Source organism: Coffea arabica, chromosome 9e (assembly GCF_036785885.1).
Source record: "Coffea arabica cultivar ET-39 chromosome 9e, Coffea Arabica ET-39 HiFi, whole genome shotgun sequence".
NCBI lineage: Eukaryota > Viridiplantae > Streptophyta > Magnoliopsida > Gentianales > Rubiaceae > Coffea > Coffea arabica.
The window spans coordinates 4,336,278-4,359,310 of record NC_092327.1 but is presented as its reverse complement, the minus strand read 5'-3'; the positions used below and the strand labels follow the sequence as shown (position 1 = coordinate 4,359,310).

At 36.7% G+C, this 23,033-nt stretch overlaps 1 long non-coding RNA gene across 1 annotated transcript; it reads right to left on the bottom strand.

Moving 5' to 3' along the window:
* Positions 1-542: 542 nt before the first annotated feature.
* On the bottom strand, positions 543-2,914 carry LOC113710205 (uncharacterized). The gene is made up of 3 exons (XR_003452809.2): positions 2,730-2,914; positions 1,443-1,505; positions 543-761 (listed from the first exon to the last, which is right to left on the bottom strand). It is a non-coding gene; the product is annotated as an uncharacterized lncRNA (long non-coding RNA).
* Positions 2,915-23,033: the final 20,119 nt, after the last annotated feature.

Here is a 23,033-nt window from a genome sequence, read left to right as displayed (position 1 = left end):
GAGGTACCTCTCATTCCGTCTCCGTACTTTTATCTTGATTAAGTCGATTGGAGATGTTATCTCATCAACTATACTGATTGCTTGGGAACCCAAACCCCACTAGCTAGTTAATTGAGTCGAGCTGGCAAGGGCCTAGTCGATTAGATAACGAACCATAGGTCTCCTTGTGACAGCCCCACTTTCCCCTAAGGCGAACCAAAGGGGTTAGCGGACTGCCTGCCCAGCTCTCGCCAGGACTACGGTACAGTTTACGTCGATCTATAACGTTCCGGAACATCCCATTGCACGTAAACAAGTCAAAAGAGTCAAAATAAAAAAAAATGAAAAAATTTGCCGAAGATGAATAGTGCAGGCCACGTCATAATCCGGCCGGATACTAGGCCGAGAGCAATCCAAAATGTTCTCCAAAACCCTCCGCAATCCGGCCGGCAATCCGGCCAGTTTCTGGCCGGATTCCTGGCCGGATTCAGTCCAGTGACTTTTCGTTCAAAATTTTCCTTTTGCCGTTTGAAATCCAAATCGATTCAAAGTTCAGCCAAACATCAACCAAGCATATATACATTGAAATCCAACATTCCAAGCCAAATCGGCATACCAAAATATCCAACTAATCCATACATGTACAATAACCAATTACAAACCAAACATTGGAGGAAACAAAACACTTAGGGTTTCACCCTCAAGGAGCTATTCAAAATACATGTACATGAGCTCAACTTGTCATTCAACTATTACAATCTTTTCCAAAAGTGTTCATTTTCCTGTAAGGAAAACAAATGGAACGGTGTGAGCTAAAGCTCAGTGAGCAACTATCACAATAGCAGTTAAGATCACATAAGCATAACTATTCAAGTCAAGTATACAATTTCGAAGTAAAGCAATTCAGTGAAAGGATACGGTCGGCTCTCAAGAGCCCATTTCCATGCTTACATTCTTGATCCACACTCATTGACCCTCCGTCAATGTTAAAAGTACCAAACCGTAGACCTCACTTCACTTCCATTCCTTCCACCCAACATACCCCAACCGGGCCCGCACTCCATTCAGTCATTTTGGTAATACTCGAGTTTACCGGAACCAAGGGTCTCATTACCACAAGGTTCCCCAGTACAGTCCCCGTGGCATGATAATTTTCACGACCAAGCCCTCGCCGGCTCGATCCAATTAACTACCATACGGGGTTGAGCTCATAAATGCAGTAAAGCCATTGGATACTCGTCCAACGACACCAAATCAGTTTCCATGAATGGAATGCAGTATCTCATATATCCAGTGCAGTCTTTCAGTAAAACAATTAATAGTCATGAATAAAATCACAAGGGGTGAGGGCGATCAAGTACACCCTCACCTCAATCATTCCCAATAACCAAGTAAGCCTTCAAGGCATCAAATACACATAGCACAAAGCCACATTATAACAAGTAGGTGAGTAGTATACTCACCAAGTGAGAAAATGATGTTTCATGCACCGTCGTTAAACGAACGTCGTGCACCACCGTTTCCTCCTAGAACAAGTGAACAATTACCATAAGACTCGATAACGAGTCACAAAGCCAAGCCAATTATAACCCAATAGGGTTTCATGCATGGAAATTCAAGTGTTAAATACGTAACCTTTACTCAAGTCGAGAATATAGTTTTCTAAATTTCGAGTAAAAATGCGGGCAGCATGCCCTTTGTGTTTACCAAATTCTCCAGCCATAAGGCTTCATTATTTTTCTTCAATCACAACCCAACAACACACATATAAGCATTTCATGTCAAGAGCCGTTCCATAGCTCACAATATCATAAAACAAGAAACCATACCGAGCCATAAACAACACCAATTCACAACCCCAATAGGGTTTTATAAACATATACTAGCATGAAAGCAAACCAGAAATTAAGAAAGGCTTTAATGTTGGCCTTGATAAGAAAACCGGTTTTGACGTCATAATGCGGTAATGGCACAACTCTCACTACAATTATCGGTTGGGGGTGTAAGACCCACCGTTTCGAAGCTATGAAACAGGGCTACAACAATGTAGAAGGCCTCTCAGTCCAAATCCTAGCACAACTAGGTCAAAAGTGCCAAATACCAAACCAGAACCGAAATTGCAGGTTCCCAAATCACACAAAACTGTAATACGTCAATCTCAGCCTACACAGGTCCAAATGCCGAAATTCCAAAGGCATAAGTTAGCTAAGATATCCAGCTACATTTCATCAGAAGACACCAACTTAAAAATCCAAACCAAATCCAGTCAAAACAGGCAATTACTATCGCAGTTCCGCACATTCTGTTCACCAAAAACAGCAACAGTAAAAACGGCATAACTCTCTCTATACTACTCCAAATGCCCTGAAATTTTGTAGGCACTTCATACTCACCAATACCTACAACTTTCATGTTTTGAGTAAAGTCCAATTCGGCCTCTAGCTATGACCTAAAATTTCGGACAGAATTGGGAATAATATGAACCCTAACTTTCCATTTTCCATCCAAATCCAAAATTGATTACATTTTCCTATCCAATACACCTCATAGAGTCATTATCAGCCATTACCATTCATCATACAAGGCCACAACATCCCATTCATATTAAACCAGAAAAATTCCCAATAAAATAAAAACTTCACCAAAACTCTTCAAATCAAGATAAAAACCAGAAATTTCAGCACTCTTATCACTAATAAGCACAACATAAGCATCATTAGGTGTAGTAGGGTGTTTCAAGCTTCACTTACCAAGAACCAAGAGAGAGGAAGATGTTGTGCACCTTAGTCCTTCAAACAAAGTTCACCAAACAACTTACTATCACTAGAAGGAAGAATTTTATGGAGTAGAATCTATTCTAGGTGATTAGTTGTGGAAGATTGAGTGAAATGGAAGCTAAAAGTTGAAGAATTTCCTTCCTTCTTTGAGCTTGAGAGGTTCGGCCATCAAGAGTGAAAATGGGTGCATTTTTGTGATTTTTGAAGATATATAACCAAGTTGGGTCAAAGGTCAAAAAATGTGAATAGTATTTCTTAAGGTCAAACCAATACTTATGTGACACTTGTCACCTCATTAAATGCATTCTTATCATTCTTTTCTCTCTCACATCAATCACTTCACACATACTACTTATCTCTTAACACCCGATAAATTTTCCACAGTCTCCGAAACTTAACCGTATTGGCCGAATTTTCCCGAACTTTTCGCACTAGTGGGTCCCACGTCCAATATCTAGTCTTAATTTTCTAAAAACTCTCCAATACTAGAAAAATCATCTAAAAAAACTATAACTGCTCATGAAATCCACCAAGAAAATATTCCTAGGCCAGAAAATGCAGAAAACATGAAATTTAAGGGGGGAAAAACCCTAGGAAAATATTAGGGCAAAACGGGTTCTCACACTCCTGTTCTGTCGAGTAGAGTGTTATCTTCTCGACTAATTGGTATTCTTGAGTATTACCACCAGTATTTATCTTGGAGTTCGGGCCCGGTAGGGGGTTTGAATGGTTGCTGGAGATTGGAGTTAAGTTATGCTCTACTGGACTTGTTATAATTCCATGGTTGATGGAGTGTCAACAGATTTTGAACAAATGGCCACGGAACTTGCTCCCGAGAGTAGATTGTATCCTTTTATCCGAAAATGTTGGATATCTAATAATTTGCTATTTGAAGTGTTATTGCTCATTTTTATGAGCTCTTATGCTCGCTAATTTGATATAGGCATGGCCATAGTTTCATTTAGAACCGGGAACCGGACTGTTTGGTACCGGACCAGAACCGGATCCAAAACCATGGAACCAAAACCGTGGTAGATGTGAGAACCCGTATTTTTTTTCCATTTCCTAGGTTTTATTATATCCAATGGCTTGTTTTCTGCATTTTCGTGATTAGGAAAATTTCTAGATACTTTTAAGGAGCAGATATAGTTTTTAGATGATTTTTCTAGTATCGAATAGTTTTTGAGAAATTAAGAGCGTATACCGGACGTGGGACCCGCTAGTGCGGAAAGTTCGGAAAAATTCGGCCAACTAGGTTAAGTTTTGGATACTGGGTTTAAATTATCGGGTGTTATGAGATAATTAGAGGTTGCTATATGGATTGATGTGAAAGGAAACAAAGAGATATAGATGCATTTATGAAGTGACAAGTGTCACCTTATGAGTGGATTTTGCTTTATGACTACTATTCATTTTCTTACCATTTGACCAAATAAATCAAACAAAAACTACCAAAAATTCACCATTTTCTCCTTCATCTTGGCCGACCTCTTCAAGCAACAAAAGAAAGAAAACTCTTCAAGTTTTTGGCTTCAATCTTGCTTAAATCTACCAAATCAACCACTTAAACTTGCTTTTGTTCCATAAAACCTCTTCAATTAGTGTTGGTGAGGTGATTGGTGAAGTTGTTTGGAAAGCTAAGGTGACTAGTTGCTCTCTCTCTTGTGTTGCTAAGGTGAGTTGTGAAGGAACCCCTCTCCTCCCTCTAATGATGTTAAATTCATGATTGGTGGTGGTATAAGATGCAATTTTATGGATTATATCTTGATTTTTGGTTGAATTGGTGAAGTTTTATAATTATTGGGGATTTTTCTGTTTTCATATGAATATGATTATGTGGTCATGTATGATGATTGGAAATGATATTTAAGGAAGCTAGAAGGTGGAAAAAGTGGTTAATTGCAAGTAATTTCTGTTTTGGAAAGAAAATTGGAAAGTTAGGGTTTCATTGTTCTTCATTCTGCCTGGCACTATAGCTCATAGTTAGAGGCCGAATTGGCTTTGGGTTAAAACATGAAAGTTGTAGGGAATGATATTTTAGAGATCCCTGTAAAATTTCAGGTCAATCGGAGTAGCGTAGCTTGAGAAAAGAAGGAATTACCCTTGCTGCCCTGGTTTTACCCGATTTTGATAGTTGCGTATGTAATTGGTTAATTTGGTTGGGAATGCTTCGGAATTAGTTGTTGAGGTCTTCTGATGAAATGTATCCTTGTATCTTAGCTTTCAGATGGTTTTGGAATTACTGGATTTGGACTTAGGTAGCCTGATTTATGATGTTTGCACCAGAATACGATTTGTGAACCTGTTTTTGCGGTTCTGGTGTAGTAGATTGCATTTTTGACCTGGTTTCACTCGAAACTGGGCTGAGTGACCTTCTGTAACATTGTATCCCTATCTCTTAGCTTCGAAACGGTGTATCTTTCACCTTCATCCGATAATCGTAGTGCCTTTGGTGCCAAAACCGCAAAATGATATCAAAAATTGTTTTTTTTTGGGTTAACACTTAACTCCATTTCCGGATTTTTCTGGTTTCCTCTCATGCTTATGTATGCTTATGGAACCCTATTTTGGTAGTATTTGGCATTGGTTTATGACTCGTTATCGAGTCTCATTGTACTTGTTTGCATGTTTTAGGGCGTGACGGTGGTTCACGACGCTCCTTTGACGGAGGTGTATGAAATATCATTTTCAAGCTTGGTGAGTGTTCTACTCACTTGTGTGTTACTCTATGGCTTTGATATTTGAACTGGATGTGTTGAATGTTTATTGCACCTTCGATATTGATTTAAGTGAGGGTGTACTTGATCACTCTCACTTAATTGGAATGTTATTGGAATGTTACATGAAATGAAAGTACTTGACTTGGTATCGTTTGGACGAGTATCCAACGACCATGATTGTTACCATTGAGCTCAACCCCATTGGTAGTTGATTGAATGGAGCCGGCGAGGGTTTGGTCGTGCCAATTAATGAACCTTGGGGACTGTTATATGGAATCTTGTAGTATGAGAGACTCTTGATTCCGGTATACTCGAGTAATACCACATTGCAAGTGTTTGGAGTTCGGGCCCGGTAGGGGTATGTTGGGTGGAAGGAATGGAAGTAAAGTGGAGTCTACGGTTGGATACTTTGAAACATTGACGGAGAGTCAATGAGGTTCGATCAAGAATGCAAACGAGGAAAATGGCTCTTGAGAGCCGCCGGTATCCTTTTATCACCACTTTTGATGTGTGCCTTTGCTTACTTTTGATCAATTGGAATGAAAAGCTTTATGCTTATGTGAACTTTGCTGCTTGAGTGGTATTATCTCACTGGGCGTAAGCTCACCCTATTCCTTTTGTTTTCCTTACAGGAAAATAAATACTTTTGGACTGCAATTGATAGTTGGTTGCCGAATTGAGCTAGATGGACATATCTTTTGTATAACTCCTAGATTGAAACCCTAAATGTACTTTTAGGACCGTTTCTCTTTTGATTTGGCAAACCATACATGTATCCACTTTTGAATACTTTTGCATGCCACTTTGGTTTGTAAATGCTAAATTTCAAGATGTGAATGTTTGCTTGATATTTGGTTGGGTTCTGACGGGTCGGTTACTATTCATGACTGGCTCCGATTTCATTTTTTTTATTTTGGGATTTTGACTTGTTTACGCGCGTTTCTCTGAACTGAACCGTTAGTCCTGGCGAGAGTTGGGCAGGCAGTCCGCTAACCCCTTTGGTTCGCCTTAGGGGAAGGTGGGGCTGTCACAGTAAAACCTTGGATAAAGGTTCCGGTTCTGGTTCTTTAAAAAATAGAACCAGAACCAGAACCGTCGGTTCCAGAACCGTTAAAAATAATTAAAAATAATTAATATAAGTAGTGAGATAATTAAAAAAAAAATAGTTGTGTTTAATAGGTTTTAAGTTTAAATTTTATGGACTTTCTATATATTTTATTAATTATTCAATTTTTTCTATTCATCTAATATCTATCATTATAATTTGTAAGTATTAAATTATTACTTACAATTTTATTTTTTTTTTGCTTATTTGCTATCAAATGACAAGTTTTGATGGTAGTAGCTCATCTTCAAAATCAAGCAAGCAAAAAAATATTTTTTGCAATATTTCTTCAAATGGAATCTTCAACATTGATGATTGTCCAACTCAAAAAAGTCAACACATGACAACTATTTAATAGTGTAATGTATTTTTTAATTTGACAATATAATGTACTTTTCATAAAATTTATATTATCTATTTATTACTTCTTACTTTGTAGAATAATAATAAAATTAAAATACGATCTTTATTTTGTATTTATTTTTTTACATTTTATTTGAAAATTTAAATATATTGTTATATTCGTATTAAAATTGGTAAGGATAAGGAATTAAATAAAATTGTATACAACCATACGAAACCGGAAACCAGAACCAGAACCATAAGGAACCAAAATCAGAACTATGCGGTTCTGGTCCTACCTCTTTAAAGGACCAGAACCGGCGGTTCTGGAACCAGAACTAGAACCATCTTATATGGTGCGGTTCTGGTTCTACCTCTTTGAAGAACCAGAACTGGCGGTTCTGGAACCGTGGCCATGCCTACTTTGATATTTTAAATTTTATACAATGGTCAACTCGCTACTTGGGTTTGCATAATGTTTTGGAATCTCATTGAGTTTTGACTCATCCTATTAGTTTTGTTTCCTTACAGGTGATACGAGCATAGGCGTAAGGCTAGTATAGGCTGGTGTCATCTAGTTTTGACTTTTGTAATTGTACTTGCGCTAGTGCTCGATTAGGGTTGAAAGTTATCTAGAACTTGAATCTTTCGTTATATTGGGATATGTATGAATGTTTGAAATAGAACTGGGTATAAATGTACATCCTAAGTTTGGGAACTGCTGTTTCATTTACTTTTGTAGTTGTAACCCGTTTTATTGAAGTGAGGGAGCGAGTCCTGACGAAAGTTGGGCAGGCGGTCCGCTAAACCCTGGAGTACGCCCTAGAGGGAAGTGGGGTCGTCACAGACGCCACTTTTTAGACCATTTTAATCTCTTATAGTTAGAAAATAAAGTGATTCCAAATTTCTTATACACACTCAAACAAAAAGCCCGTAACTTATTTATCCATTGGACTCAAACAGAAGGACATTAGTATCCAACTAATTTATCTGGGTCTCATCTCATTTCGTCCTTCTTTTACAAAATTTCTCATGAATGATGAATATGGATTTCTGTTTCATTTAGTGCTATGACTTATAAAAATATAAACTACATGTTTCCATTCTGGTGGCAGTAAAAATATCCTTCTTACATTTAAACCCCACTTTCCCCGATCCCAATCAAAAAAGATAAAATCAAAGATAAAAAATGGCCAAATAATGTATAATCTTATAAGAAAATTGACAATGATCTCTACATTTATAATATAAAATTGGTATTTATTTTTCTGTCAATGAATTCATACAATTAATTGACTATATACAAAAGCTAGACTAGACCCTAGAAAGATGAAAGGTGATCATTTTTACAAGATAGAAGGAAAAATTGCCATATTGGTCCCTTATCTTGGCCATTTTATTCCTTATATGTCACTAAGACTATTTTAGTCCCTTATCTTTAAAAAAGGAAGAAAGAAAGAAAAAAGCTAATCTAGCATTACTAATGGAAAATAGAAAGTTTCTAATAAAATTAGTCAAATGCAATGTATGTGCACTATTAAAAAGACCATTTTGGTCCATTATCTTCAAAGTTGTATCCAATTTTGTCCTTTTTACAATTCAGACACTCATTTTAACAACATAAAGTCAATATATGACTTATGATGGAAAGTTAAGGAACCCTAATGGAGCCAATTTTGTGCAATATAGATCAACCTCTAAAATTTTAAAAAAAAAGCAAAATAAAAAAAAAGCTCTTACACATACCACTAGGTATGCGATGACATGTAAGGGATTAATTTGAATATGACTCAAATGATAATGAAGCAAAATGATCATTTCTAATGGTCATTAGAAATTTTCTATTTTTTGTTAGAGGGTCTAGATTGGCTTTTATAGTAAAGATAAGGAACTAAAATAGTCATGGTGATAGATAAAGGACTAAATTGTCCTAAACTCTAAAGATTAGGGACCAAATTTGAGAGATTTTGAAAAAAAATTAAATTCTTTTCTCATTTTGCGTGCGTTAAATAATATTTTGACTTACTCTAGTTTAAATCCTTTAATTTCTAAGGTATTTTTATGGTTGAGTTAAATTTTAATTGTTTGTTTTTATATTATGGTGCGTGTTTCGTTATAGCACATTTTGGTGGTGTGGCTCACTAGTAAGTGTGTATTAAATTTAGTGGATATGAACAGATGTTATATACCAAGGAATATATACCTAGAAGTGTTAAGAGTGAATTAGAGGAACATCACATAGATAAGTGATTAGAAACTAAGAAGAAAGATCAAGAGATAAGCATTAGTCAAAGTAGTGCCACGTGTCGCGTTTTCATTTAGTCTTGGAGCACTTAAGTCTTCATCTTTATCACTTCATTTGGAGCAAAATAACCCTTCATTCTTTCTCAAGGTGGCCAAACCTCAAGAAGAGCAAAACCAAGAGAGAAAACTCCATTTTTCCTTTGATTTCCTTCACCAAATCTTGAGAGATTTCTTCCAATTACCAAAATCTACCCCGATTAACTTTGCATCCAAGGTGATAGCAAGCTAAGGATGAAGTGTTTTGAGAAGAAAAGGGTTTGCTTTGCTTCTTTTCAAGGTGTTGGAAGGTATAATCATTAGAAGCTCCTTTTGTTCTTTAAATGTTGTTGGATAACTTGATTTTGATTGATTTTATCGAGATTCTTGCAATTTTAGGGTTGGGGATGATAGATTTCAGTTTTATTGATATTTTTCATATTTTATATAAGTTATTTCATCTTTGATTGGCCATTTATATGATTAGTAGAAGCTAGTTTAGTGTTAAGGTGGAATTTCTACCTTTTAATCGCAAGTAGTGATAGTTATAGGCAAATTTTAGCTTAAGAAGTGAGATTTCAGCCTTTGTTAAGTTTGTAACTTTGATATAGGTTGTCCAATCATATTAGAAAGGTGGTTCAACTTTGATATGCATGTTTACAACTTCAATAAGTGAATTTCTTACTTGAATTTCAGTTCTGCCCTGTTTTTGGAATCAACTTGGGTTGTAAATTTCTCCATGTTTTAGACTGAATCAGCTTTTGGACAAAACATGAAAGTTATAGAGATTTGAGTTAACTTCCTACCTGAAAATTTTCAGATCAATTGGATCATTTTTGCTTATGATTTGGCTAGAGCACTCCTGACTGCGGAAAAACTCTAATTTTCCTGACCTGTTTTTCATGTGTTTCTGACCGTCCATTTCATGTGTTTAAGAAGTGAGATTTCAGCCTTTGTTAAGTTTGTAACTTTGATACAGGTTGTCCAATCATATTAGAAAGGTGGTTGAGTTTTGATATGCATGTTTACAACTTCAATAAGTGAATTTCTTACTTGAATTTCAGTTCTGCTCTGTTTTTGGAATCAACTTGGGCTGCAAATTTCTCATGTTTTAGACTGAATCAGCTTTTAGACAAAACATGAAAGTTATAGGGATTTGAGTTAGCTTTCTACCTACAAAATTTCAGATCAATTGGATCATTTTAGCTTATGATTTGGCTAGAGCACTCCTAACTGTGCAAAAACTCTAATTTTCCTGACCTGTTTTTCATGTGCTTTTGACCGTCCATTTTTTACCCTGAAAATGCGAGAATTGGGTATTTATGTCTTCATAGAAAATGTAGGTCTATGTCTTAGCTTCGAAACACCATAAACTTTGCCTCAATCCGATAAGTGTAGCTTCAGTTGTGATCAAAACTCCAAAAGATGGCGAAGCTGCCATCTTCATTGTTTCTCGTTGCCTTTCTCTTGTTTTCCGTTTCCTTGGTCCAACTTAACATGTAATTCTCAAGTGTTCTAAACCTAATTTCTAACATTCTAAACAAGTATTCAAAACATGATTTTTAGTTGCACATATTGGCTTTGAACTTAACCGTTTTGATCATTTTCTTTTACAAATTATGCGTGCACCTTGCCTATATGACTTACTATACTTTTCAGGCTTTTTTCCTTTGATATAGAAACATAAGTATGCAGCTTGCACTCGTGTATGATTGGCTCTTTGTGGACAATATTTGACTGCAGATTTTGAGAGTGGCTAAGGTGCCGGCCTTGAACTGAATTTTGACCTGTTTAGGGTGAGTGTTTCTTGCATGTTTGTGTATTAAATGAATGTGTACTTGTTGTGAATATTCGATTGAGTGCTAAATACCTTCCAATGATTGTTAAATGGATTTTCAATGGTTAAGTGTGTACTTTATCGCACTTGACATAAGTGAAAGTAAATTTTTAACTGATTAACTGATTGAGCATTACTTGTGCATGAATGTAAGCTATGTGGACTGTATGGTACCGCATTGGCTGAATTGGGCCCTTGACCTTTGTTGCCAGTCAACTCGAGTCAGAAATGGACTCGGTCGGGCGACTGGTGACCCTAAAATAATGTTTGGTATACTCGTGTATGACCACAAAATTTGGTGGAGAACTGGCCAGTAAATTAGCTAGTGACGAGAAATGAAATGAATGAATTGAAATGTTGAAGTTATAAGGGAAGAAATGAATGATTGAATGAAGGAGAATGACTAGCTGAATGAATGATTGAACGAAGGGTTCTACATCAGCATGTATCCTTTTAATGAGTGTGTTCTCATTGTTTCTATGTTGTGAATGTTTTGTCGATTGATTGTTATTAAATGAATAATGTCCTTGTTTCAATTGCTTGGTTATGTGTATGGGAACCTCACTGAGCTTTAGCTCATTCCTTAGTTTTTGTTTTCCTTACAGGGTTCTTGAGCAAGGACGGGTGATTAGAGGAAGACTAAACTTTTGACTAGAACTTTTGTTGTGTAATAGTGATAGTATTAGTAGTTGGTTGGATCCTGAATTTTTTGTACTTAACCTTGAGAATTGTATATTTGTGTTAATGTTTGTATATATGTTAAGTTTGATTGGCACATCTTTACTTGCTCTTGAGAGTTGATTGAATAAGTTAGTGAGTCCTGGCGAGAGTTGGGCAGGCGGTCCACCAAACCCTTGGGTACGCCCTAGGGGAGAGGTGGGGTCGTCACAAAAATGGCCATTTTCCTCGAGAAACTTGATGAAATTTTGTTGTAAGCTAAAAAGGACCATAGATTAGTTGAGACTATCTTAGAACCTGTGCAAACTAGATGCATTTATCCTAGATTGGCCAAATTTTACTTGAATATATAAAACTTAAGGAAAGTTGAATATGGCACAAACTTAATAATATTTTTTTACTTTTTGTTTGCATGTTGCAAGGAGAAAGGAGGGGGAGAGTAAGGGCAACTATAGGTATGCTCCTACCATATGTGGATTTAAAAAGATTGAGATAAAAATATGTGCGCATAACTGATGTCCCCACCTTGAGAGTCTTGCTTATATGAACAACCACTATTGTTCTTATTGAGTCATCTTGTGAGAGCCCTCACTTAAAAATATAAATTCTCCTAAGTTACTTGCCTTGCCCTAAGATTTAATCAATTATAACATTTCCCTGCATTGCATTTGATTGCCTTTTTACAAGAATTATAACATTTCCTTGACTTGGTATTATTTTATTGCACTATATATACTATGACCAAATATCTTTTTTATTGTGGTTGGGACTTTATGTGATAGTTAGGGGTGTTATTTTAGACATTGGAAACATTTGGAGGGTAGAAACCTTATTTGGCAAAGTTTAGAGGGAGAATGGCCAAGATTGAGACTAGTGGCAAAACCCTAACCATTCAACTTTTTTTGACCAAAGAAGTTAGAAGAATTTAAACCAAATTTGGCTCCATTTTCTCCTTAGGATGGCCGGCCCTCTTAACTTCCAAGAGAAGAGAAGAAAACTCCATTTTCATGCTTTTTAAACCCTAGCTTGATCTTGAGCAAAAATCAAAAGTGAAGGACTTGAGTTAGTTGAGTGAACAACCTTCAACTCTAGTGTATGATTCAAGCTTGGAGCTTTGGTTTTGGTGATTCAAGCTTCACATAAGAGAGGTATATGACCCTTAAATCTTAGCGTTCTTGTGTTATATCAAGTGTTTGAAGTTTTGATGGCAAACTAGGAGTTGTATAGATGTTATTTGTGGTTAAATTTTTTGAACTAAACAAGTGGTAGTAGGGTTGGTTGGTTAGCATGCCATGTGTTTGATTAATTGTTTAAGTTTTTTTTATGGTTTTCTTGATGTATTAACATGTTTTGAATCCTTGTAAAGTTAAAAATAACTCTTGGAATGTTGTTTGAGTTAGCTATAAGGAAAGGATAGAAGTTGGAGTTGCATGTGAAATAATGGACTATTTTGTTTTCTCTTGGTTGACCGGATTTGGAGTGGAGGTTTCTCCTTGATTTTTGTGGTTCATTGCACCTTAAGTTGTAAGGCCCAGAGACAACCTAAGAGGGGGGTGAATTAGGTTGATTAAAAACTTAATTGAGTTTATGCACTTTTTACTGAATAAAAATTTACCTTCTTTTCTAGTAGAGATCAATCAAGTAATTTTAAAGAATAGAACAATGTTAATCAGAAATAAGGATATATATAAGCAATGAGAATTTTATTAAACAAAAAGAATAAGATAGAGTATCAAACCGATTGTCTACCAAGCTTTCCTCAAACTTGAAGACCAATCACAAAGATGAGCACCTTCTCTTTGATGAACAATAATCAACTCAATGTACAATGGAGGTATCACTTCCTCCTTGCCCCAAGCCTCACTTAGTCAAGCTAGGAAGTTTTACTATCACTCAGATAACCCTCAACAAAGCTACACTATTGAAAATTTCAAACACAAGAGAAGAGCTTACAAGAACTTCACACAACTAGGAGAACAAATCTTGCTTGGGAGACTATTTTCTAGCTAAAATTTCTCTTTAGATCTTGTAGTCAAAGTGTGCAAAAGTTACTTTCTCGTTCAGAATCGTTTGTATTTGAAGGGGACCAAAAATGGGCTTCACTAATGCTTCCAACGGATAGAAGGCAGATGAAGAGTCAGCTAGCCGTTGGGGCTGTCGGACGTCCGACAGATTAATCATCGTCCGATCCCATCGTCCGAAACTCACCAAGTTATCGTTCGGACGCCCGATGGGATTTTATCGTCCGAAAGCATCTGCGTCCGAATGTCGTCCAGAGAGTCATCAAAACTTTGCGAAATTTTTCGGACGTCCAACGCGATCGATATGCGTCCGAAAAGTGCGTCCGATCCTCCCGGACGTCCGATGCTTCCTCACGAGCGTCCGAAGGAGTTTCCCTCTTGATGTTGTTCATCCTTTCGGACGTCCTACAGCTTCCTTTCGGACGTCCGACATGAGTGCTCTGTTTTTGCTTCTTCTTTTGGTTGATTTTCTTTCCTTGACACCTTTGTACCTGATTCTCTAAAGAGCAAAACACTTATATTTGAAGAGAATTAGATAAACATTTCAAAGTGCTTTTGTGATCATCAAAATCAAGAATAACATTCTCCCCCTTTTTGATGATGACAAAACAATGATTTGAAATGAAATTTGATGATTACAAATAGGCTCTCCCTTTCTCAGTCAATCGAAGAACAAAAATTGAAAAACTCCCCCTCACTTGGCTACTTCACAGATTTATTCAATCATCCAAAAATAGTTAAGCAATTGAAAAACTCCCCCTCACTTAATTAAGTAGTTTATTCACTGATTCATCCAAAAATAGTTAAGCAATTGAAAAACTCCCCCTCACTTGGCTACTTCACAGATTTATCCACATATCCAGTCAATTCATATCTTTTCTCCCCCTTTTTGTCATCACAAAAGTCAAAAGTAATGAGACATGTCAAGAATCACAAAAGTAAAGAGACATGTCAAGAATCAGTAACATAAAAAAGGACTAAACATTCTTAACAAAATAGCTTACGAGCATCACAAAACATTACAAGCACCATTACATCCACATATCCAGTTTTGAACATTACAAGCACCAGAATCAAAGAAAACAACAAAAAAAATCAAGACAACCATCTAACACCTAGCAAATAGAAAATAGTCAAACAGAATGCAAATGATCCTAATATGGCTAGAGATCCTAAATGGTAAACTAAGTGGACCCAGGCGTCCTTCGAGTAAGCAGATACTGAGAGAGATCCTCCTCCTCAGTGTCTTCATCATCTTCAGCATGTTCACCAACTAGTTTCTTGCCTTTGTCAGATGTGGAAGGATCATGAGGTGCCACCGGAGTAGAGGTGAGATCGATGGGAGTAGGACTCATTGAGCGAATAGGAACTGATGAACTTGGATCATTAGAGCGTGGCTCTTTGCCATGAGGAACTTCCTCAACCACAGGTGGGGAAAAGAGAAGACTCTTTTTATCCAGAAAGTCTGCTTGTTGCTCAGATGACATGGTGAGCATGAGACCATGTTCAAGAAGTAGAACATGTTGTTTAAGATCACGAAAGAGCACAACCACTTCAGAATTTGAAGAATAAGATGCCTTAGTGGCAATCTTCCTAGGATGAATAGAAGTCAGTGCAACAGAGGATAGAATGTGAAGGGGATCATGTGCAGCCTTAGATCTAGGTTCATTAGACATAGCCCCCTTATAAGCCCACAAATTATCTCTAAAGACAAGATTCTTGCGCTCAAAATAAGCCTTAGTAAAGGCAGAAGAAAACGTTTCTTTGGGACAAACACCAAGGATGGGTACTTTGTAAAACTCAAAGATCTTCTGAAGAAATTTTCCATAAGACAGTTTTCTACGAGAATCAGTGGTGAAGCGAAGTAAAAACTTGCACATGACAAAGCCAAAGTCAATGCGAATTTTTTCTCGAAAATAATAAAAAAGATACAGCTCCATTTTATTGGCATCTGTCCTATGACCATCAGTAGGTACAAGCAAATTTGAAATGATTGAGAAAGCAATTAGATTCATAGGAGCAAGGTCATTCAGTTTTGCATCAGCAGGGGCAGAAAACTTCTTTTAAAAATAAGACATGATCTTAGCACTATCAAAGTGATTATCAGCAGTGGGATGCTCTTCATAAGAAAAGAAATTGGCAATTTTACTTTTGCATCCTGGTTCAATAACAGTATTTAAAACAGCATTCACAATCTCAGGATCAAACACTAAATCTACCCCATTTACCCTGGACATAATTTCAGTGTGATCAGTGCCTTTCCTAAGATTGGCAAAGAATTGATATAGCATTTCAGGGTAATAAACGTTAGGCATGGAAATGATATGTGACCATTTCTGAAATTCAAAGAGACGCAGAATGGACTCTAAACCTATTTTGCGAAACTCAGAGGGATTTACGGTACGTTGAGGAATGAAACCTTTTTGGGATATCCAGGAGTGTTTTTCTTTGGCAGCGTCATCAAAGAATGGGGAGACAGTGGTTGATTTGGAGGTCGGTTGAGAAGAAGTTCCTTGTCCGAATTCTGGCTGAGCGGAAGGCTGGGAAATTTGAGCCTTTACTGCCCCTTTTTTGACACGTTTGGATGATCTTTTGGCCCTAGGAGAATCAGCATCTTCATCCCTGAGTGTGTGTTTGCGTCCGGCAGTCACCTTTCCTCCTCTTAGTTTCACCATTGTGTGAAATGTGTGAGATGTATGATGCTAATGATGCACACAGTAGTATGGGAGTGAATCACACAAGAATTTTGGGTTAAAGAAGCCTTGAAGATGATTGAGCAGAGCGGTTATGAGAAAGTAGGGTTTTGAGGAAAATTTGGGAACTTTCGAAATGTGATGAGATTTGGTGAAAAGATCCGAAAATTGAACTTGCAATGATCAGGAGAAGTTTTTGGTTGAGTCAATTTTGGAATGAGTGCTTCAGAAAAGCACGAATTGAGTGTGAGAAGGATAGAGGTTTCCGTCTAATTGAGAAGAGAAGAGGAGAGTTCTGAAGCAAATGAGGAGGGAAGTCACTTTAAAAAGTGTACCGTTGCACTGTCGGACGGCCGAACGAAGTCGTGCGTCCGCCAGTTTCGTCCGAACAGGTGCTTTCTGGGAAAATAGCTGAAGAACATTATCGGACGTCCGTTCATCTGCTTTCGGACGTCCGAAAGCTTTGAACAGAAAAAAAAAATTTTAAGATGATTTTTCGATTATCCCTAGTTTTGATCTTAGATGAATGAATTGATCCAATGGCAAAGCTTTTGTAAAAATATCAGCAATTTGATCTATAGAACAAACATAATTCACACAAACTTCACCTTTTTGAACAAGATCGCGAATAAAGTGGTGTTTTATATCTATATGTTTTGTTCTAGAATGCTGAATTGGATTTTTGGTCAAATTGATAGCACTAGTATTATCACAGAATATAGGCATGCAGTCATATAACAATCCAAAATCATTCAAGGTATGCTTCATCCATAAAAGTTGAGCACAACATGCACTAGCGGCAATATATTCCGCTTCGGTTGTGGACAAAGAAATTGCATTTTATTTTTTGCTGAACCAAGAAACTAAGCAATTACCAAGAAAGTGACAAGTTCCACTAGTACTTTTTCTGTCCACACGACAACCACCAAAATCAGCATCCGAATATCCATATAGAGCAAATTCACAAGATCTAACATACCAAAGACCATAGTCTAATGTATCTTTCAAATACCTAAAATCCTTTTAACAGCATTCAAATGTGATTCTTTTGGACATGATTGAAATCTAGCACACAAGCAAACAGCAAACATAATATCGGGTCTACTTGCGGTTAAATAGAGTAGGCTTCCAATCATACCTCTATAGTGCTTTTCATCCACATGTTTACCTTCTTCATCTTTGTCAAGTTTTGTAGAAGTGCACATTGGAGTTCCAACTTGCTTTGAGTCCTCCATGCCAAATTTTTCAGCAATTTCTTGGTGTATTTTGCTTGATTTATAAAAATTCCCTCTAGTGCTTGATGTATTTGAAGTCCAAGGAAGAAATTTAATTCTCCCATCATACTCATTTCAAATTCACTTTGCATAAAAGTGGAAAAATCCTTGCATAGATATTCATTAGTAGCGCAAAAAATAATATCATCTACATATATTTGCACAATAAGAAAATCATTTAACACTTGCTTAGTAAAAAGTGTGGTGTCCACAATAGTTAGAATTGTGTCTAACTAACCACATGCATCTCATTCCTCTGTTCAGATTTCTTTTCACATAACAATTTCCTTTCAAATGCCCTCTTTGACAGCAAAAATTACACATAATGGAAGAGTCTTTAACATGTAATGGTTTGATAAATCTCAATCCACTCCTTCTATATGTTGTGAAATCATGTGCATTTTTGTTGTGTGCTAATGTTCTTTCATGAGCAGTAAGAAAGGTGGTTGACATGTTCTTTTTGAGATAATCTTGTTTTCTAGCTTTTAAAGTCTCATCCAAATTGTCCATCCTTTTATTCAAATCAGCATGTCTTTCCTTTAGCATTTCACAAACACTTGTCTTTCTATCAAGTTCATTTTGAACATCAAATCCGGCTCTTACAAGGCACTCATTGTCAGCCTTTAGTTGTTTATTTTGTTGAAAAAGACTTGTATTATTTTGAATGAGAAAGACAATTTTCTGTTTTAGCTGCTTATTTTTATCATAAGATTCCTTCAAGGCATTATGCAATTTTTCAACAAAGGATTCAAGATCATCATCATCTTCATCATCACTATCAGATTGAGAATGTATGGAAGTTACCTCATTATCTCCAATAGCCATGAAGGCCATTTGAGCTGATTCTTCTTCTTCTTCAACTTCGCCTTCGGAGTTACATTCATTCCATGTAATCTGGAAGTTGTTGAACCTTGGCTTTTGATCAGCTTTTCCATCTTTCTTTTTCTTCAGGGAGCATTCGTTTGCATAGTGTCCAGGCTATCCACATTCGTAGCATTTGTCCAATTGTTTCTTGTTGAATTCTTGTCTTCCTTTGTTCCTTGCGTTTGAAGACTGATTCTGGAATTGATTGCTAGGTCCTCCCCTTCTAAATTTCCTTTTATTCAAGATTCTCTTGAAGCTTTTTGTGATGAGAGCAAGATCGTTGTCATCACCATCCGAGTCTTCATCATCCAATTGAGTTGGATCATCTTCACCTTGAGCTGCTTTTAGAGCTATGTTTCTCTTTGCTCTCGCGTCCTCTTCCTCCTGCACTTTAGTTTTCAACTTCAACTCATAGGAGGTTAGTGAGTTAATTAGAGATTCAATAGGCACAGAATTCAAATTCTTAGCCTCCTCTATTGCAGTCACTTTACTTTCCCATTCTTTGCCCAACGCATTGAGAATTTTCCTGTTTTTCTCTCCCAAGGTGTACTCTTTGCCCAACACCTCGAGATCTTTGATCAAGTCATTGAACCTGTAATACATTTTGTCAATATCCTCAAGGGGTTCTATTTTAAATGATTCATACTTTGTGACCAAGATAAACTTTTTCTGTTCTCTCACGTTGTCACTACCCTCATGAATTTCTCTTAGCTTATCCCACATTTCTTTAGCAGATTTACATCCTTTTACTCTAATTGATTCATTTGAGTCTAAGGCACTATAAAGAACATTCATGGCTTTGGCATTCAAAGTGAGATTTGTTCTATCTTGAGCATTCAACTCAGCTCTTGTTTTAGGCCGAAACAAACCTGTATCTGCATCAAGAATGTTAGCATCATGCGGTCCTTCATTCACAATAAACCATAACTCAATATCAATGGATTGTAAAAAGATAATCATTCTTTCTTTCCAACTATCATAATTAGAACCATTAAACATGGGAGGCCTAGTGACAGATTGCCCCTCAACAAACATGACATGATTAGTTGTCATCTTTACTCCAAGCCGCTTGAGCTTAATCTCTAGGAGACCAAACACTGATACCAATTGTAAGGCCCAGAGACAACCTAAGAGGGGGGGTGAATTAGGTTGATTAAAAACTTAATTGAGTTTATGCACTTTTTACTTAATAAAAATTTACATTCTTTTCTAGTAGAGATCAATCAAGTAATTTTAAAGAATAGAACAATGTTGATCAGAAATAAGGATATATATAAGCAATGAGAATTTTATTAAACAAAAAGAATAAGATAGAGTATCAAACCGATTGTCTACCAAGCTTTCCTCAAACTTGAAGACCAATCACAAAGATGAGCACCTTCTCTTTGATGAACAATAATCAACTCAATGTACAATGGAGGGATCACTTCCTCCTTGCCCCAAGTCTCACTTAGTCAAGTTAGGAAGTTTTACTATCACTCAGATAACCCTCAACAAAGCTACACTATTGAAAATTTCAAACACAAGAGAAGAGCTTACAAGAACTTCACACAACTAGGAGAACAAATCTTGCTTGGGAGACTATTTTCTGGCTAAAATATCTCTTTAGATCTTGTAGTCAAAGTGTGCAAAAGTTACTTTCTCGTTCAGAATCGTTTGTATTTGAAGGGGACCAAAAATGGGCTTCATTAATGCTTCCAACGGATAGAAGGCAGATGAAGAGTCAGCTAGCCGTTGGGGCTGTCGGACGTCCGACAGATTAATCATCGTCCGATCCCATCGTCCGAAACTCACCAAGTTGTCGTTCGGAAGTCCGATGGGATTTTATCGTCCGAAAGCATCTGCGTCCGAATGTCGTCCAGAGAGTCATCAAAACTTTATGAAATTTTTTGGACGTCCAACGCGATCGATATGCGTCCGAAGAGTGCGTCCGATCCTCCCGGACGTCCGATGCTTCCTCACGAGCGTCCGAAGGAGTTTCCCTCTTGATGTTCTTCATCCTTACGGACGTCCTACAGCTTCCTTTCGGACGTCCGACATGAGTACCCTGTTTTTGCGTCTTCTTTTGGTTGATTTTCTTTCCTTGACACCTTTGTACCTGATTCTCTAAAAAGCACAACACTTATATTTGAAGAGAATTAGATAAACATTTCAATGTGTTTTTGTGATCATCAAAATCAAGAATAACATAAGTAAACCTAAGAAACTTGGCTAAACATTGGTTTAAGCTTTGGTGTGAGTTGAAATGGAAATGAAGTAAGTAAAGTGGTTGTTTTTGGGCAAGTAGTGGACTATTTTGGTTCTTTTTGTTGGCTAGACAGTTTTTGGTTCTTTTAATCATTTTGTGTGTTGCATTTTAAGTTTCAATGGTGCTAGATAACTTGATCCCCTGCATATGAACTCTAGGAGATTGAATTGGATGAATTAGAGCCAAAACAAGTGAAGTTGACAAGAAGAAATAGAGTGACTTTGTTAGGGTTCTAAGCTGATTAGAACTGAAAAATCAGCCAACTTCCCTGAATAACTGGTATTGATAGGAGAGGAACTATGTGAGAACCCGAAAAATTAGGTTGTATTTTATTTATTTTTTTGAATGCATTTTCTTTACTTTAAATTATTGCCTTAATTTTCTCAATATTTTTATAAGTGAGTCAAGCTTTTATATCATTTTCTTGGTATAAGTTCGTACATGTTAAGTTTGAAGTGCATTATGGACATGGGACCTGCTAGTGCGGTAAGTACGATAACATTTTGACGAGTAGGTGAAGTTTTACATAAACGGCTATTATTTTATAAGGTATTAAGGGATTATTAGAGGTTGGCAAGACAATTTAGTGATTGGAAGACAACAAGATGAGGATTAATATTGGCTAAACATTTGTCACCAAACTCTTGGATCTTTGACCTTGATCAAAGACTTTCTTACCTCTTGAATGAAAACAAATTTTGACCAAAAACTCTTCCATTTTCTTCCCTCCATGGCCGAACCTCCTTGAGAGAAAAGAGAGAAAGAAAGCTTCAACTTCAACCTCCATTCCTTGCTTGACTCTTGAGATTTCACCGTTATCTTGCAAATCACTTCACAGAAGTTGACACTTAGGGAGGATTAAGGGCTTTGGTGGAAAGATTTTGGAGAAGGAAGCACTTGGTTGCCATATCTTCACAGGGTTTCAAGGTAACTACATTAAGAAACCATCTTCTCTCTTATCACTTGCACATGAGTAGATTTAGAGCTTGATTTTGGTAGTTTACTTGGAAAATTCCATGGTTTAAGTTGTGGTTGGGGTTTGAGCTATACATGTACTATATTTGGATGGTTTTGTGGCCTTAAATAAGTGTATAGATGGCCTATGACTTGTGGTTGTGATTGAGGTTAAATTGAGATTAAATTTGGTATTGAATTTGGATGGAAAAGTAAAGAAAACAAAGGGAAGTGCTGCTGAAAATTTTCTGCAAGAACTCTTGGGCAGTCTTAGAAAATCTGTTATATATTGGTGTAGAAAAATCAGAATTGAGTTCTGTTTATTGTGTTTGAAACTAGATTCAGAGTACTATCAACCGTGAAAATTTCATAATTTTCTCAATTCCTATAAATATCTATGATTTTTCAAAATTGACTAAATTTGCATACCTGTTCTGTCTTTTGACTAGATGAAGCAGCAATTTTAGGTTGAAATTTGAGTGACTTGTGGTCTGAATTGTACAAAAGTGTCTTCTAAAGATTATTAGTAATTGAAATTTAGTTTTAACAGGCCAAGTTATATGAATTTTTGATAATTATAACTCAAGTTACGAGTTTTCTAAAGGAATGGTGCATACTAGGGTTTTTGGTGTATTTTTTGCGTATTTTGGTAGTGTGATTAATTGGTGAGGTGTGTGTACTAAATTTGGTGGTTAAGAGTGAGTTTTAAATAAGAGGAAGTGTGTGATTAGATGTGCTATTAATAAGTTAGTGAATTATAAGTTAAAACACAAGTACGCAAGAGTTAAGGCAAATCGACTTGAACCGACGTGCACCATTTGCTACCGGTTGACTACACCACTTGACCGATACTTTCTTACCCTAATCCTGATGCGAATATAAAGACCAAGGCCCATTCAAGCACATGGGGAATTGGAAGATTCAAGTGAAGACCAGTTGATTGCACGAATACTTGAGTTTAGTATGATTATTTGATTTTCCTCGTTGATTTTGGTTATTTCTCGCTTTAGAAAGTCTAGGTAATTAAGCTAGTTTAATTGCGGCCAATTTGTTAGTAAGTGAGGCCCAAAATCTTCCTTAAGTATGTAGGGTAGTTTGGTCAATTTTTGGATTAGGGTTAATGCTTGTAAGGGCTATAAATAGCCCCACTTCCTCTTTGTTTTGGGATCAATTTTTGGCTATTAAATACAATTAGTGAGTTTTCACTTTCTCTTTGGCAAGAGAGTTTCCTTTGAATACTTGAGAATCTTCTCAAGTTATT